The sequence below is a fragment of the Linepithema humile genome, chromosome 6 (assembly GCF_040581485.1).
Source record: "Linepithema humile isolate Giens D197 chromosome 6, Lhum_UNIL_v1.0, whole genome shotgun sequence".
NCBI classification, from domain to species: Eukaryota; Metazoa; Arthropoda; class Insecta; order Hymenoptera; family Formicidae; genus Linepithema; species Linepithema humile.
Window position 1 is genome coordinate 25,455,314 of NC_090133.1, and position 21,109 is coordinate 25,476,422.

Consider the following 21,109-nt stretch of genomic DNA (forward strand, 5'->3'; position numbering starts at 1 on the left):
CTATTTTCACGTATGACGCAACAATTGAAATATTTTTCGCTCAAACTGTTGCATAAAGCGCCGATACGTTCGTCGCTGTATTTACCGTCAATGCACGTTTCTCTTTTGATGAAAGATACGGGATGTCGTGGACATGAACTGCAGCTATCATCGCGTGTCTGTTAGCCGCTCCGTCCGTCTGTACGTTCGTTTAACGGGTTATCATTGGAAGCCCCTGTAATTCCGCATGCCATGTGACAGCTCAATGTACCACAAATAGCTGCCTCGCGCGTAGTAGGAGAATAGTCATCCATATTCAGCGCGTTGAGGATTCCGCAACGTGAAGCGCCGCTATCGCGTCAGCACGTTGTCACACCGTTTCAGATTTCACCGTAATAACGTCAGCGCGCAAGAGCGTGAAAATTGATACGCGCGCGCGTATTAGCCGCATAGTCACTCGCTGTAGCGGAAAATTTCGTGTCCGTCCCCCGCGTCGTGTTAGCGCGATTGATTTCTCGCCTCGTTCCTCGCCCAGGATAACTGTCTTTCCGGCGCGGCGCCAAGGATACGCGGCCACGCGTGTAAATATAGGACACCGGTATAAACCTGTATCTCCGCGCGACCTGCACCGCTCCATTGTGTTCCTTCGGCAGGCATAAATCTCTCGATTAGTTAGCGCGGAGGAATGTTACGCGACCAGTCACGGTCAAGCGAGATTCTCGTATCTTGACCGACAGAACTCGACACGCCGGGAAATACACGCGACCCGGATTTACGCGTTCGTCGCGGTTAGGTGCGTCCGCACATAGCTGTGTGAAAATGTAATTCCTGGGCAACGAGTGGCCCAGCGAATCCGGTTTACCAACGGCACGTATTGCGTTGGCGACTCCAGATATAAAGCAGACATGTTTTTTTTGCACCGCGCTCGTTTAACCTCTTCCTTCCTCTTTTCCACTCTTTCCTGTCGTGACTGAATGCGGCATGGTAGTCGCGAGATTGCGGAAGGTCGCGCGGCGACCTGACGCGATAAGCAGCTGGTTTGCATCTTAACAGTCCGCGCTCGTAGCCGCGCGCGTACGCGACGTGCGAACTCTTTCCGCGCGGACGCGGCGCATATCTCGCGCCGGTTGTTCGCATATCGCGACGATATAACACAGGTGATCCAATCACGGATTGTGTAGCCTGGCGCATGTTTCGCAACGCTCATAAATTATTCCTTGAACCGTGCGACCGCGCGAGCCGCGCTCAGTAGACTCCCTTATCGCGCTCTTCTACGCTCGGTAACATACTTATATGTCACTCGTAACATAGTCAGCGGCGAGACGCGCGCGTCGCGGAAAGAGTCGAAATAAGTCGACGACTGCCGCTGTATTATACGCGCCGCGTGTGTTTCGCCGGTGTGCCGCGGGTCAAACGTGGGAATGTTACAAACTACTTCGGCTAATGGCGACAACTTTAAACCTGTTACACCGGCGCAAATCTCCATCGCGCGGAATAGCTATCTCGCAGCGTTTCACGCTACTCGGATCATTTACGAAATACTGTTATACCTGCCGCGTGAAGTAATGAAATGTCCCATGCTACCTGTCGGCATTTTTTACGCGGGAAATACATATTTTCGTCCCGCCGTGCTACCTGATTTTATTACAACTATTACATATGACACGAGATATTATGCATTCTTTATACGAAAAAATTCCTAGGTACTTGCAATTCTGTTTGCGCGTTAACTTTGCTCTGCAAAGAGTCTGCCATTTGTAATTCAATATTGCAATTGCGAATAGTATTACGCTATTGTTTTCAATCTTTTTTAAACACAACAGTACGATAATAATATACAACACGGAGCGGATATTTAAATTTTCAGAATATTTATGTTTTTCCGCCAGCGACCATCGTTTCGCGATTGACCACGTCTCGCGCTCTTCTCTCCCTTTCTCGCGGTCGTCACTTTATCCGCGCGAATCCTATGCAACTTCTCTTTTCACATCGCGTGCAATTTCCAAGAACACTTGTCTACGCGCTGTCAGCGACGGCGCGGCGTCGCGGCACCGCAAGCGCCGTGCTCTCGCACTGATGGAAGCGAGTAAATGGAGGGTAGAGGGTGTTCGCCGCCGCCGCCGCGCACAAAGAGACATCTGAAATTTCTGCTTCCACCCATACTACTCCTAGAAAACGCCGCGTTTCGGCGAGGAGACGGGCGTGTGTGTGGCGCAGCAAGCGAGGGAATTAATGGCGTGCGCGCCGAGGATAAAGTGCTCCTGTGCGGACGACGACGACGACGACGACAACGACGACGTCGGTGAAAGGGATTGTGCGCTTCACGACGCGTCGCCTCTTCACGTGTCTCGCGACGCCCGACGCGACGCGGCTCGGCTTGCACGATGCGTAACTACGTTTAGTAAACACAACAGTAAGTTACGTCGCGCGGTAAACGACTTCTACGCCCGCGACAAAACAAAGTTTGATACGAGCGCGCCGCTCGCACGGCTCCCTAAATCGTCCGCCTCTTTACTCCGCTAATTCCCCGCTGCGAGAGCCGTATCGCGACGCGATCGTGTGCGCGTGCAACTATCCGGGAGTCGTTGTGGAACTTCAGCGACACGGGCCTGTTTATCCGGAAAAGCAATTACGCATCCTCATCGCCCGGTTTTCATCGTGGTCAAGCCGCCTGCGGCATGCGACAACGATGTTTCGTTTTAACGCGACCCTCCATCTCCGCTTTATCGCCCGCCACTTTTTCTTGAGTTCGTTAACGCCGACACTTCATAATTAATACACGAGTTTGCGCAGAGACGCGGATAAATTCCAAGTGCCGCTCGCACCGGCGTCAATTAGCATTAATCGCGACGAATAAAATATATATTCGCTCTGTCTTCTTATCGCAGTTAGTTAATCCGGACTGTCGATGTAATTCAACCTAGGATTTTAGCGTGATAAATTCCCGTAATCAAGATAATTAACCGTAAGACTCAATTGCATCCAGCGATCTTGATTAACTAACTTGAGTTGGCAATTTCTTATTTCTTTTCCAATTATCGTCCAATCTACATGTACGAAGATGACAAGAAAATTTAGTCGATCATTCTAATTAGCGTGGTGATTACGATTGTATGAGAAAAACCGCCTGCAATATCAATGCCGCGATGCGAATGTTATTCTCATTCTTCCCTCTCGCGGCCGGCAGAAAGATAATCAAACATACGAAACGTGAAATACGAACGAGTCATGAAATATGAACCAGTTCACGTGTGGAGAACAGGGGTACATTATCTTGAGAACAGAGATGCGGAAGTGCATGTACGCGAGCCTTACATCCGATAGCGTGGCAATTTGTCTGTCACGTTGCGAACATGCGCGTAATACGATTCGATTCCGCTGCTCCCGAAGGTGACCGATGCGTTGATGTTCGTACCTGGCAGAGTCAATAACTGGTCCTATTATGGTAGATCCACATAGGCAATGCAATCAGACGTAATCCATTCTGGCATCGCCGCTAATGGCTTAGTAAAACGTCCGTCTCTCTCTCTCTCTCTCTCTCTCTTACTCTCGATTCTTTGTAGCGTCGTGCGTTTAATCTGACGAGGGACGTCGGTTAACCAAGACGCAATACGGCTTGTATTTAATAAAGATATGTGTGCTTAATGAAAGCGCGCCCGGAGCCATTCGTTGCGATTAAACACGCGGAAACAGGCGGGAGACGTGCGGTGATTCCGCACATAGTCCGAGGTGTAGTCGCGCGGCCTGATAAGGCTCCGCCGTTCCGGAATTAACACCGAGTTGCGCTGCTAGCTGTCTGTCATTTTGTCAACACGCGCATAATCCAACGGCACAGCCTGACGTTAAATCATGTAGGCTAACGCATTCCTGGCAAGCGGCTACGCGGGCGGGCGCACGGTTAACGCATAACAGCTGTGCATCGCGCAATGTAATCGGTCCGCCTAATTCTGCGGTAATTTAGTCGAGGCAAAGAGCCGTTAATCGGGTGATTTCATCCGGCTACATACCAGCGGCGGTCGACGAAAGAGGACCCTCCTACGCGCTGCAAAACTGGCTCGTGACGTTCCGGCTTTGTTCACATACGCCAATCAATTATGTACATAGCCTGGCATTTGAAGTACAATCTATTCGCGCTCGTTTGAAATGCACGATTTAACTATTCGAGTCGCACAAGCGATCCGCGGTAGTAACGACCATCGTAAATACAAACCAATTTGCAGGTAACGAATCGTGAACTCGTGATCGGCCGTAAGCGCTATTTTGTTATCAGTGCCTCGTTTACGAGTCGCTGCCGTGTGTTTGCGACGGCAGGCGCGAGGGCAATTTTTCCCGCCATCATTTACGTTGCGCGAACGACGTTGGAGGAGTGCCGTGCTCAAAATTTCGCGCAACTTGGCTTATTGAAATGTCACGAGCGATGTAAAAAGCCGGAATCAATTTTGCGCGCGCCAAATCAGCAAAGTTGTTAATGCGGAATTTCGCGTGGCGATAAGTTATTTGGCTTATGCATTCTGACAACCAACATCGCACAATCCTTCAGAGATTTCCTATAGATTTCTCATAGATTGAATAGATAATGGTATTTTTAGGGCTTCGTTAAATTAGACATTGCAACACCCTGACGTGTGACGGCTGATATTGGTCTTCCTTCCACTCATCATAGATGACTACAAAGAAGCACTTACCGTGATGGGAAAATTAATATTTGATTTGAGACGATAGGACCACCCCGTTTTCAATATACTCGTCGCGTGAGTAATACATGTCAGGCAATGGCATGCAATCTCGATTTTTTTTTCCTCTCCGCGTGAGACTCACGCATGTGATGGCATAAGACAGACAAGACAAGAGCAAGAGAGAGAGACGCAAATAGGAGAGGGACAGTCGGATAGTGAGCGCTATCGCGGAAGCGTGCGTGAGCGGAACGCATTTATTGCCGGTGTAAAGTAAAATTACCGCTGTAACTGCTGTTACCGCAGAAGCAACAGCGGTTCCCTCTTCCTCCTTCTTTCCGCTTCTCTTCTACCGCGCCTCATCTTTTAGACGCGCGCATAACGCAAAATTTCCCATAGTTTTAGTGGTAACTGAGGCGGAACCATTTTCGGTATGCACCCGCGCGAGCAATGGCTAACGGTATCGGAACGAAGCGCATCGTCGCGGCCGACTCATCTTTGCCCATAATTTCGCGCGAGAGCAGAGCGACACGCGGCATCCGACACGATCGTATCGTTGACAAGCGCCACGGCATTGTAACACGTGAACGATAACGCGATAATTCATCGCGAAAAATTGCACATCAGTCTAAACGTAATTTAATATCTTGTTTATTATAACAAATTTCAATATCTTTCAAATTTACGTGAAAAATTTTATTAAGGATTGCAATAAGATGTAACAGAGTGAAAGATGGAACGAATTTCCTCTGAGAATATCTTTGTAATGCGAAATTGCTAACCTCCCTTCTGAAAATGACATAATTAAATGTTGTAATTGTTCAACGAGATCAAAACAGCAGTCACATGTAAAATTATATACAATTCCTGCGATGTGTGCGTAACGATGACTGCGCTGGAAAAGTTGCTCGCAATTAATGTCGGCGAAATTATTATTGTGTCATCTTTACTGTAAAATAATACAGCAGCAAAGTGACGAGAATTATGTGTCTCGCGCGGAGAAGATCCTGCAGTTTCCTACCTAGATTTGCAAGTCACTCGCTGCATTTCCGTGGGCGATATCCCGTTTTACATTAGTTCAACACGCTTCGAATGTTATTCTTATCGCGTGGAAAGGCCGGGGCGCAAGCTGGTGTGCGTGTTTGACGCTAGTGGCGATGAAACTCCTACGGAGAGTTCGACGACTTCGTTAAATGCCCTAGGGCAAGTTTGACTGTTACCCAACAGCTGTGGATCCGCGTGCACTTTCGCAAAATTTCGCTTTCTTGGTGCCGATGGCTGGCACAATATATGTGTTAAAAGTTTGCGATGAAACAAAAACTCGAGCTGTCCCACGCGAGTGCCGGACAGAAGTTGGCCAACGTATTAATTAGTTCTTAGCACTTTGTTGCCTCCCAACTTCAACTGCTATTGCTATTTTTAAGAGATTTCTCGAAGACAAAGATACCAAATGCTGCAGAGATACTTCGCTATGCTAGAAACGCTACACGTGCTGTTAATTTCAGACAAAAATCAGGTACTCTAATTTGTAGCGTGTAATATTATCACACCTAATATCTGTTTTTACGATTCTTACAGAGATTCTTACATAAGCGATTTTGTTTTGCATAAATATACAGCAAAATACATGTAATTGCGTAATTTATGTAAGTCCAATTCGAAAATGCATTATGAATAATGTAACTTAATGATTTCACTCGCGAATACAAAGGCTGACGCGAGATGCGAGATATGCTCGGCGCTGTGGAGAAGTCAACGACCAGAACGGAAGAGTGAGAAGAACAGGGATACCGAGCGAAAGACCGAGAGACCGAAGGAGAGAGAGCGAGAGAGAGGAAGGGAGAAGTGTGATTTTCGGTTAGTCCGTAATTTTCGGGTCCCACCGTTACATCGAGTGGGTCACGGGAAGATGGATGTCCCTTTTGCTACGCTCACTCCCGTTGTACCACTTTGATGCAAGACCGGTCGAGGTGCGCGGCGGCGGAAGGAGGGGGTCCATTAGCGGAGCCATTTGAATATTTGCAAAGCGCGCAAGGCGGGCCTGGGAGGTTAAAAAGATCTGTAATATACTGGCTGGCGTCACTTCCACTCTGCCTCTGAAATTGTCGCGACTCGGCGAGGTCGGTGCCGCTACGTGGGAGTAACGGGACTACCCGGGCGAGAGTGCCGGTTAAAACTTCGTCTCTCCTCCCTTTGAGCGGCTCGCGGAATTTGTTGTGCGCCACGCACGATAATTCGGGAGGCAGCGCTTCACCGCCGCCTTATTCATTTTTAATAACGACACGCCTACTACTTGACGAGGCAACGGGACGAGGCATCGGGACGAGGCGTGGAAATAACCCATTACGTAATATCGCCCCGGGGTGCCACCGTGAGGTAGCAAATTCGCAAAAGCCGAAAAAAAGAAAAAAAAAAAAAAAACAATTACATCCCCGCGCGCATTGCAGCGATACGCGATACTGCCGCGTGGTAATTTACGTGGCAACGGCAACGGGCGAGAAAGGCGTTTTCGCATTACACCGAGTTCGCAATTAAGTCGCAGACTTACATGCCGCGCGGTTTAACCGCGGTAGACAATCGCGTGTGCGCGCGCGCGCGCGCGCGCGCGGTTGGCAAGTAATTGCCGCCGCGCGAGTTTCGTCCGATGATACGTAGCGTGCGCTCCACCCACCCGACGCTTTTTCCGCATCCCACGTAACACGACAATCTCATAACCGTATATTTAACGTAACGAGGCCGCGCAGAGTGGATATGACATAAAGAGAGTAATCCGAAATGCAGGGAGCGTTGCGCGCCGCACGCTATCGCGTATGCATACGAGAGGCGGTGGCCGTCTGAAAGCGAAGGTCGGCGAATCTATGAAGTTGTTGGTCACGCTTCTCGGATTCGTTCGCCTCGTTGAGTCGGAGGGGCTACCAGTTTTCCACCTTGTTATAGCTCGTCGACCGGTAATCCGAATGTCTTTAATTACATACCGGAAGCCGTGCGACCGGCTTGATTGGGACAAAATTTTTTGCCCGGCGACAGGCTGCCGGGGAGGAAAACGACTGCTCTCGTCCCGATTTATAAAAATGTCGAGTAACTGTAGCGCACCGCCTTCAATTACGCCGCGCTGAGTGGACGCCGCCGTTCTACAGAGCGATGCCGTACATTAAACCCGACGTTTAATTCGATATTCCGAGACTATCGCGTCTCGGGCACACGGTTACCTTCCCGGATTACCCAAGATACAGTCCGCTACCGAACTCTAGCTTTGCTTGTAATCCTCCACGACCAGCTCGTGTCTCCCGGAAGTGGCGCATTGTACCTGGAGGCATTTGGATCTTGTTCGGCCTTCCTCGGCAGTGATTTGCAATTCGCGACACTGGCGATGGTTTAGCGAGGCAGCTGTTGCTACAGAAAGAGGTCCGACGAGCGAATCGGTGTTATCGGGCGCGCTTCGGAAAGTCTTCAAGCGCGCCGACATCGCCGTGCTGAAGAGGTGTTTATTTCGAACAAACAACGCAACGGATATGACCCGGCTCGACGCCGGGTTTATTGACGTAATGATTAAGAGAGGCGTGAAAAAACAGCGCATTAGTTGTTCTAAATTTCACAATATGGCTCTTTGTTTCAAGGAGAAACTTCATCACACAACTTTGACCTGCTAAACGTTCGAATTACGTTTCTTGCAAGCCGGCTCGCGGAAGGATGTTTTCTGACGTTTACGACACCGGCCAGGAACTTAGTTTCGAAGTCGCGTCACGCGCCGTAACGTCACATTAAATCTCCTACTTACTGTAAAAAGTCCGTGGACAACTTCGGCGTTTGCGCCTCACCGGATATTCGCATATTCGATGATACGCTCCGCGGAAACTGACACCGCGAAAACTTTCGCGCAAACTCCGACCGCAACTTCGAGGACAATATTTCGTATAATGATCGCAAATTTGTAAATTGATACTTCTTGAAAGAGAAGCATTCCAGAAATTCGATCGACATATGAACTTTCATATATAAAACAAACCTTTGTTCTCAAAACTATAACTACATTACTTATAATTTCAATGAACATTAAAACGATCGATATCGCAATATTGTATCGCCGATAAATTGCTATTGAACAGCTCGTTATTATCGATCGGTTTAACTTCTTCCATTTCGCAAAAAGGAATCACGTATGCAAATGCGATATGCGATGACGTTAGCACGCTCTCGCCCGTGTTGATGGACTACGTAACGAATCGTCGTCGGAGAGATTTGCTAATTCGGCATCATTGCGCCCGGTGCTTAGCGCCGGTGCAGCGGATAGTAGGCGTGTTGCATCAGTAAGTCCAAAGTGAGGCATCTGCCTCCATTACGGGGGTCTCGGGCCGATCCATACGCAGCAATACGACGCGTCGTGCACCTGCGCGTACGTGCTCTCCCGCTAACGAGCCTGTAATATTTACGTCATCTCCAATACACGAAGGTTGTTCACATCCTCACTGCGTCGGACGTGTAATCGAGAGGCGGGAGTCCCGTAACGAGCGCGCCGGACTTTGGTTAAACCTCCGGGCAACGGAAACGGCTGCCTCACCGATGAGTCTCCCCTTTCTTCCTCTCGCCTTGTCTCCTTCCTGCCTGAGAGAAAGAGAGAGGGGAGGGGGGGGGGATCGCTTCTTCCTCCCTTTCTTCCTGCCGCTTTCCTTCGCCTTTTTGTCACGCGTATTTGTGCGACAAATTATAACTGAATTTAACGACCCTTCTCACGTCGATTATCGTCTTTTCTTGCCTCGATCATTCGTCCGTAGATCCTCCGGAATGCTCCGAGAACGCATGCTACGTTAGATCCTTTTTTTTTTGTGCAATTAGTCCCATAATGGGATCTATAAAAAGTTAGATTTAAGAGATTCATTACCACGGTACTTTGCGTTCGTACGAAATCTCCGTTATTATCGCGTAATCACGCCGCCCCCTGCTGCCGATTATTTCAGTTTCAGTTCAACTTCTTCTTTCTCTGAGAAAATCATTCTGCAGAGTGTGGAGCAATTAATTTTGTTGCTAGATGCTATAACAGATTGCGACAGAAAGCGAAACGTACCATTCATTTTTTATGCTATTGTCTTCTATGCAAACTGACGGTAATAACGATTACCGTCATCATCATTATACTTCATTAATAAATTCCCGCTGTATTATTAGCATATATCTACATTTATACAGCATTGATGTTCTTAATTTATCCACTCCGTCCGATTCTTAATTTGATCGTAGACTTTTTGCTTTCGCAGCCACTTGTAGTGCGAATTTATTAATATATATAAGAGAACAGCTTAAAGAGAACGGTATGCCTCCAAATTAGCTATAATTTTCCCGCAATATCTCGCATTCCGGATTCTTATCGCGCAAAACTTCCGGACATTGTTCAACGGCGTTATCGCGATCATGGCGCCCACCGCTGCGCAAGACCCACGTGGAAACACGATTTCGGTGGAGTCGCGGAACGCTAATCAATTCAGGAAGCCAGATAAGATGCCCGATTAATTGCCGTATTAAATAAGAACCACCCACGGTGATGCGAAATTTAGCAAAATGTTTTTTGGAGGAGAAACGGGATCCTCCCGTCCTATCGCATATTACTCCGTGCCTCTGTTAAGTCAGCCAAATTAGCTCCGGTCACTTTTCCCCGGAGCCATCCGTCTCTACTAAAACGCTTTCGTGCCCATAATAATGGACTTTCTGCCCCGCGTCATAACTAGCGTCCGCCGGTGGTCCCTCCTCGTCTCTCGTTTCTCGATCGTCGATTTGGCCGAATACACCGGTCAACCCGCTTGTGAGTACCGCTTCGCGACGGGGAGGCGGCGGCCCACCGGGTCTTCCTCTCCGCGATACATCTGGCATCTCCGGAAGGGCCTCGGGCGGCCAATTATTTTTAAGCCCAACGTGTGTTTAGTGTTTCGCCGTGTCCAAGCGGGGCCCCAACGCGCGCTCTCCTTCATCGTGAGCGTAATTCTCTAGCGCACCTCCATCCCGCCCGCCGCGCACGAGAGTCATCATCCCTCTTCCTCGTCGCCGCGCATCGCCGCCGAGGTAACTGTTAATTCTTCCGAGGGCACTCGAGCCTCGAGTCCCACGCATATGTTGGAGGGAATTGAGCGATCCGACGCTGTGCGCGCGGACCATCTTGCCTTGCACCGTTAACCTCACGAGGATGGCTCACGGTCGGTCGGTATGGCTGTATAGATGTGTGTTATCTTTTTCTCGACCGAGGTGATGAACGCTGGCCTGCCCTCCTCCCCCCGGGCTATTAACGTCTTTCCCTCCACTTAAAAATCGCGCAAGCTCGTGCGGCTGTATACATCATGAATGAATCACGCGTGTCTTATATAAGGGCATGGCGTAAAATCGGCATTATTTGCTTCGAAATCGCGTCTGACGTTCCCGCAGGGAACGAATAACAGCCAGTATCAAGATAAATTTAATTTAATTAATAATGATTAAGTGACGTGTCGGATCGTAATGCGGAGAATTTGCATCAGAGATCCAAGGATTTTGTTAAAAAGGGCCTTGCAAAGAGAAATTGTGAGAATTATTTAACTAAAGAGTTTGAAAGATAACACCGTGTGAATATCGGCAAGTGATTGCACATTTAATTTTGCGTACATATATATATATCTTTTTTGCTGCTTTCTCTCTCTCTCCAATTTACAGACTTATTCTAAACGGCAAGCGCAGCTCTGTTTTCCGGGTTTAAACGTACGGGGCCTTCTGACCTTGCGCAGATAGTCAATGACCGATTACACAGAAATACCCTCCTCGCGTTCGGGGTCACGAATGTTGTTTCTGCGCGTTACTTAGCGGCATGTACGACTTTTTCGGACGGGTCGCCGTCGCGGACGCGGGTCTCGTGTAAGACGACCGTATACGTATACCTCCGCGAGCCACCTACGATCTATGAGGCTAACGGTGCCGGCAGCAATTAATTTCGCTCGTCCACGTGGCACTCCCATTCACGCCCGAAGTCTTCAATTATCGCTCAACGTGGTGAGCAGGCGCGCTCACACGTAAACGCACATGCACGAGCGAGCGTACAAACGCGAAACAACACCGAAGAAGAAAAAAAGGAGCCCCGCGCTCATACGCGCGCGCGCACACGCTCTGTTCTCGTATAAAACGGATATTCACCTCTAGGAGTGCATAATTTTTCGAGGGAACCGACGGAGAACGGTAAGAAGGAAGCGAGAAAGGAAGTCAGCCAGAAAGAAACAGCGACGGAGGATACGGAAGAGACGAGGAGGTAGAGAGAAGGAAACGCGCGAGGAAGAGGGAAGAAACGAGAGAGAAGGAGCACGTGCGCCCTGGCAAATAGAGACCAAAACCGAGAGAGGAGGGGGAGCAGAAGGAGTAGAGAAGGAGAGAGAGAGAGAGAGAGAGGGGGGATGGAAGATGGTTTGTGCTTCCATGAGAGCGATCAGACTTCAGACGGCCGGGTAGGTGTACCCAGGGGGCTATTAACCGTTCGCAAACAATGATCTAGAAGCGGAAGTGGCTGCGCTCTCCCCGCCGCATCGTCTTATCAGAATTCCAGTCTAGGCCGGAGACGAAGACGGAGACACGAAGCGAGAAGGGCGCAAACACGTAGGTGGGGGGAGAGAAAGAGCTACATCCGGCGACAAGGGATAGAAAGGGAGAGGAAGGGGGGAACTTGTTCTCTTTTGAGAATCCTAATTGAGCGACTTGCGCAACGAGATGCCGTATCTGCGGTTTACTATTAGGATAATTCTGACGTAGATGGCACAGTTGCTACGCTTATCATGTAATACTAACAGAAACATCGTCAGCGGCGGCTAATTAGTCGTTTAAAGACGTGAATTAAGACTCGCGACAATGTTAGTAATCCCTCAATAGTCACTGCACACGCTGATCTGCTCGTTATCTCGTAATTGCGCATTGGATTGCGAATTAATGATTTAACGAAACATTTTAGTAACATTAGTTTCTTCCAATTTCTCTAATGTTTAGTGTACACGTGTATAGTATTACATTTGGCACGATTTTTTCCCCTAAACATATTTATGTCTCATGTTACTTTTACGTATGATATATTTTTCAATACCGACATAAGCCGCGGGTATTCGCAAAAGAGAAATGCGGGCATTATCCTTGACGCAAGAACAAAGGGGATATTATCACGCTACTCTTTGAAACATCCTGCTTGTTACGTACGTTTTCCGTATTCCTTCCACAGTATCTTCCACACTGCCAGACGTATAAATCGTAAAATATTTTTTCTGATTAAATTACCGAATTTTTACAAAGCATATTTTTTAATTTGTACGATTTTCCTATCTAAAGACTGATTATAAATAAACATTTTTTTCAAATAATTATTTTAATACTCGAAAATCTTTATTAATTCTATTTTTTTAATTTCTCACACACATTTTTGCTTTCATCTTTCTCCTTAAAGAGTGAACATAAATTTGTTTCATTTTAATAATGAAAAACGTAAAAAGTAAAGGGTTTTGTTAACTTTTTTTAATATATATGTTGAATTAATATGTTAAAAAAAATTGTCCTTATTTAAGTATCTGAGAATCAATCTCCGGTTTGATCAAATGGTACGCAATATTGAAATTCCTCGAGCAGTGAAATATATGGAACTGTTATACATTGCGATATCCTTTCGTGACCGGCGTCTCACGCTAACGGGAAATGGAAGCATTCCATTGCGAACGCGGTCGAATCCCGAAATCCGCCTCAAGCTGATCGTGCGTGTATATAATGTACGAATTATGAGCCGTTACCAAAAAACCGTACGTGACCGGACGTAGATAGTTATCAACATGAAGGACGCGCGTTAGAAATCCGCATGAGCCGCGATACTTACGTATGCGTGTGCAGAGCGCGATACCGGCTCTCGTGCGTTATTTGGAGGGAAATTTTAAGGACGATCGTGCTGGACGCAATCGTCGGTCTCTTACTTTCTCACGCGGATAATGGAGAGTCTCTCCCTCGGTAACGATCGGACTGTGTGCTTCAGAGTTTTACGAGTTCTCGGAAACGCACAGTTGAATGAACACCGGCAGCTTCCTCCAGGACGGACAATTCCTAGACGCGGGGCGACGCGCGGAATATATAGCATTCTGATTTTGCTCCGCATAGCAGTTGCCTTGTAAGTACATACATGCGCGTGCGGGTGTGTACCGTTATAACAGCGAGGCGCTTGTAATCCTCACAGCTGGCTGCGAGCGCCCGCGGTTCGTGGGGGGGAGAAGGTAGACCATCGTCACATTTCATCGATCATCTTTTCAGGGAAATTGTATTTCCGGGAGATTGCGTTTAGAGAACGAGTTATGCGCCATCGCGGTTTTTCACCGTTTCCCCCCTCGAGGGAGGCTAAACACGCGAGCGCTCGTTAAGTCCCCCTTCTGCAGGACTCGGTCAAGGCATTACACGAGGAACGTATTTGCGCTATCGAGGAATGCATTCGCGGCAAGTTTTTGTCATTATTTATCCGCAGTGGCTACTCGTGTTATAAGATACTCGCGGCGCAAAAAACTCGCGTGCTATCTCGCGATGCACCCGTGTTTCGCATTCGTAAGAAATCTTGTTTCTAAATAGCGCTTCGATCGGCTAAATATTTATTAAGACATTCCTTTTTTCTTTTTTATTATTTACTCTATTACACGGCAATAAAATTGATATTAGGGAAAAAAGAAGAGTACAGTCTTGATTCGTGCGCCGTAATCGAGAACAGGAAATTGAATTTTCGAGTCCGTAATTTGGTTTTCAAAAGTTATCTAACAATTTGTAATTCTCAAATGCCAGCGGTCAAAGTTCCCGAACGCTTGATCATGCGACTTTTAAAGCCAGCCTGTTCTGGTGAACGCAGGTGTGTTCCCTTTGTGTGTAAATTTGCGGCCGCCGCGATATATCGAGAAAGTTATAAAAATAAAAACTCGCTCTCGTGCGTTAAGCTCTTTCCCGATCGCGTGTGCTGTTGAAATGTCGAGCATGCTTTATAATTTCAGATTGATGCCAGATAATCAGGGAGAAGCAAAAGTACATGCTTGAGTTGGATACAGAGAGAAAGAGAGAAAGAGAGAGAGAGAGAGAGAGAGAGAGAGAAAGAGAGTACGGCCATACTTATAAAATGTTTATCCGAACCCTTTAAATGTTACGTAATTGAAAAATATATTTAAATGAGTTTTCAACAAGAGAAAAATTATTTTCCGAAATATATCGCAAGACTAAATTTAAAGATTAAATTGAAGAAAAACGGTTGTGCAAAAAAAATTTTTAATTTGTACACAGCTCTAATAGCGAAAAAAATAATGTTAATAAGTCAACAAAGTCGATCGCAACGTCGACGAAACTATTTTTTTACAAATACCCAGAGTGAATGCCATCCAATCAATTAGTAGATTGCGACACGACGCCGTGTACGCGCAACAGTCACCATCGCGTTGATAATGTATCGCTGATGACGCATAACGCAATAATTTAGTATCCCCTCAGTTCAGTGACAGAGAGTCGAAGCCGCAGTAGTCGAGTTGACAAGCATATATCATACAGGTCCTAATTGACACGTTAATTTCCCATCCGCGAAGATCTTACCGGCAGCGTTAAAAATTGAGCGTTAAGTGAAATAGAAAAGAAAAAAAAAAAAAAAAAAGAAATGACTGTTCTTAATTAGACCCGCGAGTTTTTCCTCCCTAAGAGATAGAAAAGAGATGGCAAAAACGTTGTTTGAGTTATGCATAAGAACCCCGCTTTGTCTTTTGAAACTACTTTAATTATTCACAAGTAAGCAAATGGGGAATCTCGTTCACTGGCACTGGCTCGTTTTCTCGGGTAACTTCTACTGCCATCCGCTGTCACTCGTTTACGAAAACTCATTACTATCCCGATTGCGGCAAAAGTTCATTGATTATCCGCTATCTCCAGTCCCGGAAGTACGCAGTCAATCTTACGCTGATAGATATCTGACGGATATAAGGAATTGATGCGCGCTCTTTGACGGATTTATTGATACACGCGGTGAGCCCATGTGAAAAGTTGTCGTTTGAGCTTGACGCTCGTTAAGATGAGCTTCCACAAATAGGCGTGCGCAGCCGGAGATGCGTTTAGCGTTCATTAATCGCGTTCGTGTCATCCCCGCAAGACATATACTTTGGATAGTCCGTTATGCGAGGACGATACACCGGGAATAGCCGGTCATTACTCCTTTTATATGATTTTCAATAATGCTACAAGACCTGAACGCGCGGCTCAGCCCGTCTCCCAGCTGCGTCGAGTTTGCATCCGGCCAAGGACAAGATCATGCGCGCATGAGATCGATACGCCTCATCCTTTCTCCCGTGCGTACCATACGATTCGGGCGGAGGAAAGTAGTGTGTCATTAGCGGCACTCGGCAGCGGCTTGTTACGCGCCGCGCGTTAATATTCTCTCCCGTGACGCCGGGCTTATCGATGGCGCGCTGTCGCGGCGGATGTCGCGTCGAAATTATCCACTCGTTAATATTTCATCGACCTTCGATTAACGTCAAAACCGGAACGTGTGCCCGGTATTCGCGGCGGAATGATTTATCATTCCGGTCACGGGTGAGAAAATTCGTGCGTGTCCTACCGCGTGCCGGCGATCGGGGCCGCCCAAAGAAACAAGATTGACGGAAAATTGTTTATGCAGCTTACACGGACTATTAAGCATTGCGGGGAACTTCTATGCGATACGATGTACCGTATCGATAACTTTGTACCGCCTGGCATGAGAAAAGGTAAACTAAGATTCGCTGAAAGTATTCATCGAGATTGACTTCCTATCCATGCTCGATTGGCTACGGAATTGGAGCAGAGGTATTAGTTCAAGTGCGCCGCGATTTTTCTCCGCGGTCAAGGTCGTTGCGTTTACCTTGGGTCTTTAAACTCTGTATTGTTGCATCAGCTGTTACGAAAAATCACACGTCAATGAAAAATTCATGTATCATTCACGTTATACGCGCTACTGTGAAAACTTTATTTATCGTATATATTATCGCATATATTTTACGATAGTCGTAATATTTCTTACGAAAAATATAATAATCCGCAACATTTTGTATATGAAAAACATTTTGTTGACGAAAAATATCTGGTTTGCAATCAATCGTAATGATAATTACATCTGCACGTATCTATACGATGGTTTGTTATGATCATACAAATAAATTAATATCGATGAAGACAAGTGTAACGCGCTTTACGTTATTCGCCGTGACACATTGAAAGCAGTCCCGTTTTCTGACGCCGCGCACATCAATGACGCCGAGTCGTTCCGATTCAACAACGGTTCATCGGAATCCGATTCTCTCACTTATCCTGTAAGGTCTTGGTAAGATCATTGGAGCGTTTTAAGTAATCAATATCACACCGAAACGTCAGTACGCGGGTAGGGCGAATCTCATTACCCTTCGCTGCTAAGGCCATTGTGCAGCCGAACTTCATTATCCGGACTAATTATTTCAAAGTTAGTCGAACAGTTCGCCACAATGTAATGGCGAAGGAAACGGTCTCAGTGCCTAGAGGTCTTGAGATAGAACGGAGGGAGGCAGACAGCAAGAGAGAGAAAGAGAGAGAGAGAGAGAGAGAGAGAGAGGGGGGATGGAGGAGAACGAATGGTGGGATGAAGAGGGAGAGGGAATCGCGCGGAGGAGAACACCGCGCAGAACATAATATCGCTTGGTACAAGACTCTCCTGCCTTTGTTGCCATTCATTAAGGTAATTACAGGAACCGATTTTCCCGCGAATGCCTGGGTGCAAGTAAGAATTGAATACCAGTGCACCCGGTATAGAGCGTTTCCCCAACGCGAAACATTGCTCCGAAACGGCGCGACGAATAACGGACCGCTCGGCGAAACTCTTAAATTATGGTCGTATACTTCGTCAATTACGCAGTCTCGGTCAATATCTGAGGCCATAAACATCGGAATTAAGCTCCGAAGTCTAATCAAGGAGCTCGTACGTTAACGTCAGCTGCCAATTCGGCGTTTTCCGAATACGCACCAACGCGATACACGTCTAACGAAATACTCTCTCGCCTTTGTGCTTCCCGATCGCCTAAACATGGGAATTACATTATACATTGTAACGCAACTTCCTTGTTTGATGTAAAGATTATGGAATTATATTAACGGTCTCGTTGCGTCACGCGCGAGACATGTGCCGTTTTTATAACTTCGGATTTGCTAATCGCTGCACATTTTAATTTCAATCTGATTTTAATTTGATATTTTTGCTGGTAAATCAGACGGAAACTCGACATCGTGTAATAGGAATTTCTCACTTTATATAGAGATTAATCGTCAAAGAGAGATAAGCGTCTGTTATTCGTTGGAAACACAGAGAAAGGAGAGCACACACTTTCTTGTCGAGACTTGTAAGATAAAAAGCGATTTGTCAGAATTTGTACAGGCGAACCAGCACACTATAGAAACAGTCAGGCTCTGATGTATGAGAAACAATATTGAACGATATTCGCGTCAACATATACGAAATCGTTTTTCACACGGTATCAATTTTTTATCGTCCGATCCTTAGTTCACTTTTTGCACCATGTAACAATTTTGTATCCGCACATTCCGAATTCGCGGTATTTTATCGATATAGCACTGTTGCGATGAAACTTGAGTGTGTTTTCACAGCGAACGGTATGTACACCCATAGGCGTTTCCGATAATAAAATAAATCGCGCCATAAGAGGAAAATATTGCGATATATCGACAAGGCAATAGCACACTGCGCGTAATCACGCACCTTTCTATTCTGTTTCCGAGAAGCCGCGATAAAAAGTTGCCGGCGGGGGGATTCCGCTCGGTCCTTAATCAAGCGTGCGTTCGATAGCGCGCACGATCGTAGATGTGCTTATCACATACAAGCTGCTGATTCGAGAGATCGTCCTATTATATACGAACCCTCATTAAGTGCGGATCGAAGCTTCTATCGGGGCAGGCAAGATTACGCTACCAGTGAAAACCGTTAACTTCTTTATGCAATACCGTTTCTACTCGCGTAGAATTTTACCCGAGATGAAGACGCTGCGATATATATAAATTTGATATTTCTATCGTTACACACATCACGCGCAATTCAACCGGCACTATCAACATTTTTCACACCGCAAAAGGACGAAGCAAATGATGAGACGTTGCAAACATTTTTTCACTTTTTTTCCCAAAACAATCTTTGACTCAATTACGTCGGAAATTAACTTTGCAAAAAAAAAAATACATATATTCTGACTGCCATGACACGAAAATATGGAAAAGGTCTTTCAAACGTAATTTCGCTTCGTTCTCTCGCAGCATCGCAGCATGAAGCCAAGAAAATTGCAGGACGTCCTCATAACAATCCTTATGATGCGATTGATAACTGCGCGACCCGTGCGCGATTATGCAACGACATTCGCACGCGCGTTGATTTGAGGAACCAATCAATTATTCCAGATCGCCATCGAGAATCGGAATTTCTCTCGAGTGCGCGAAACCGCCGAGACGGAAAATTGTTTTTCCGCGATTCACCGTACGTAGGTTACACGCGGCTATAACTGCCGCCGCGGATAGAACTTTATCGATTTCATCGGGAATACAGCGCATCGTCAGTGGATTCGGGCACACACGTCGTCCGGCACCCGGCGAGACGTGAAAACGCGAGCGAAATGGAAAAAACTCGAACCCGATCGGCGCGCACGGCCCGGGAACGAGCAGAGTTTTGCGTTTAATTGGAAAAAGAGACGCGCGCGCGCGTCTCCCCCTCGACAAGGGGATGCTATTTTGTATTTTTTTTCCCTCTTTTATCCCAATCGACAATCTGATCGTTCCCGTTTCCGAATTTGCGGGACCATTGCGGCGCGCTTTGCGGTCGCACCACGACAGAGGGAGGATCTTTAACGGCGACCATGGGAGAACTTCACTATCCGGCGAAAATTCCGATCCGATTGCACGCGGTGGAGATGACGCGCAAGATAGATCGACGCTGGTTTTTATTCGCGCTACGGGTGCCGTGGTCCGCGCGACAGCATCCTCTACCGAACGGATATCTCGGCGACGTCTACTCCATAACCCTTTCCGGGACGACAGGAAGGATGATCGAAATCACCGTCCGGCGGAATCTCGTCGATCTCCGAGACCCGCCCGTCGTGTAGAGCGGCGTGCGGTGGAACTTTGCGATTTCACTGATATACGAGCCATTCGATACACTGTTTATCATCCCGCCGCACCTCGGAGGCGGCCCGACGCGAACAGCGCCCGGCAGCCGTGGACGTCTTTTCGTTGGATCACGTACCTGGAACGATTACGGTTGGCTCGCGCCGATGGAAACCAGGGTAAATCTGCGGCAAGACGTGGCGGATCCCTCGCACGCAGGGAAGTCTCTTCTGGGCACTCGCAGAGGCGCTCTCTCTCGCTCCCGCGTGTCCTTGGACTTGAGCCCCGTTCACGGCCACAACCAACACAGAAATGCTGGGATTGCAAGGCGTGCGGCCACTTTTCCTGCCGGTACCACCAGGTGGGGGGATGTGCCCGGTTGCTGTTGGCAGGTGGAATGCTCAACATCACCGCAACGTACTCACGAATTATTAGTGCGACGGGACGCCCCCGGAGTAGGGGGAGAGGAAAGGCAAGAAGCCGATGATGGTGGAGGTGGCGAACTGGTGAAAGGGTGGGGAAAGGGATACAGAAGGAGGAAGGTACGGGGCCCTGCGATTCGGACGATCCACCGTATGATTTCAAGTACGTTCACCGGCTCCACGCTTCCGCGGTTCCGCGGGACGTGCCTTTCGGATTTCTGACCTCGTGCGCGAGCTTAAAGCTTCCGCAGCTCGCGTACTTGGCGCACATAACTGATCACTTCTTTCCATTTCCGGACCAAATTTCTATCGTTTAATATTGCGAGTATATTACGAGCAAATTATTGTCATCGAATATAAAATTTAATAATATATTCGTGTTACTGTATGCTGGAATATATCTTTTAATAATATTTATAGAATACGTATATATATATATTGCAGCAGTATTAAAAAAATCAACTAATAACTATATATTAAATTTATCGAATTAATGTGAAGTGGAAGCACAAATGACGCTTGCACATGGAAGTTATAAACTGATCCATAAAAAAGAGCATTTCATAAAATTATTTCCGTCTCTGTTATTTTCACATTCTTCAATAATATATGTATATGCAAAATAAGCGAAAGTAAGAATAAGGATGCGCTTCAACGTAATAGCCAATATGTAGGCGCGGAAGACGCCTTACTAACTTTAATACTATTGAACGATGTGATTTGAAGTAGCGGTTTAACTTTATGGCATAATAAGATTGCATGCGACATATCAACATGCGTGTGATGAGCGTATAATGCCGGCACTCAATGTTATAAAGCCGCGATGCTCTTTTACTCATCGACAACTCGCGATCTGAAATTTCAACTATGCCTTCACCATTCATTTTCATC

At 47.0% G+C, this 21,109-nt stretch overlaps 1 protein-coding gene across 2 annotated transcripts in view; it reads right to left on the reverse strand.

The window, feature by feature from the left end:
* The window catches only part of LOC105677048 (uncharacterized), a 278,448-nt gene that overhangs the window by 147,436 nt on the left and 109,903 nt on the right, over positions 1-21,109 (reverse strand). Inside the window, exon 1 of one of the 2 annotated variants that reach the window (XM_067357540.1) lies at positions 19,936-20,186. The exons of the other annotated variant lie outside the window; for it this stretch is intronic. The gene's annotated coding sequence lies outside the window, so the exon portion shown is untranslated. Of the gene's footprint in view, positions 1-19,935; positions 20,187-21,109 lie in introns of those variants that run through there. 2 annotated transcript variants of the gene reach the window in all.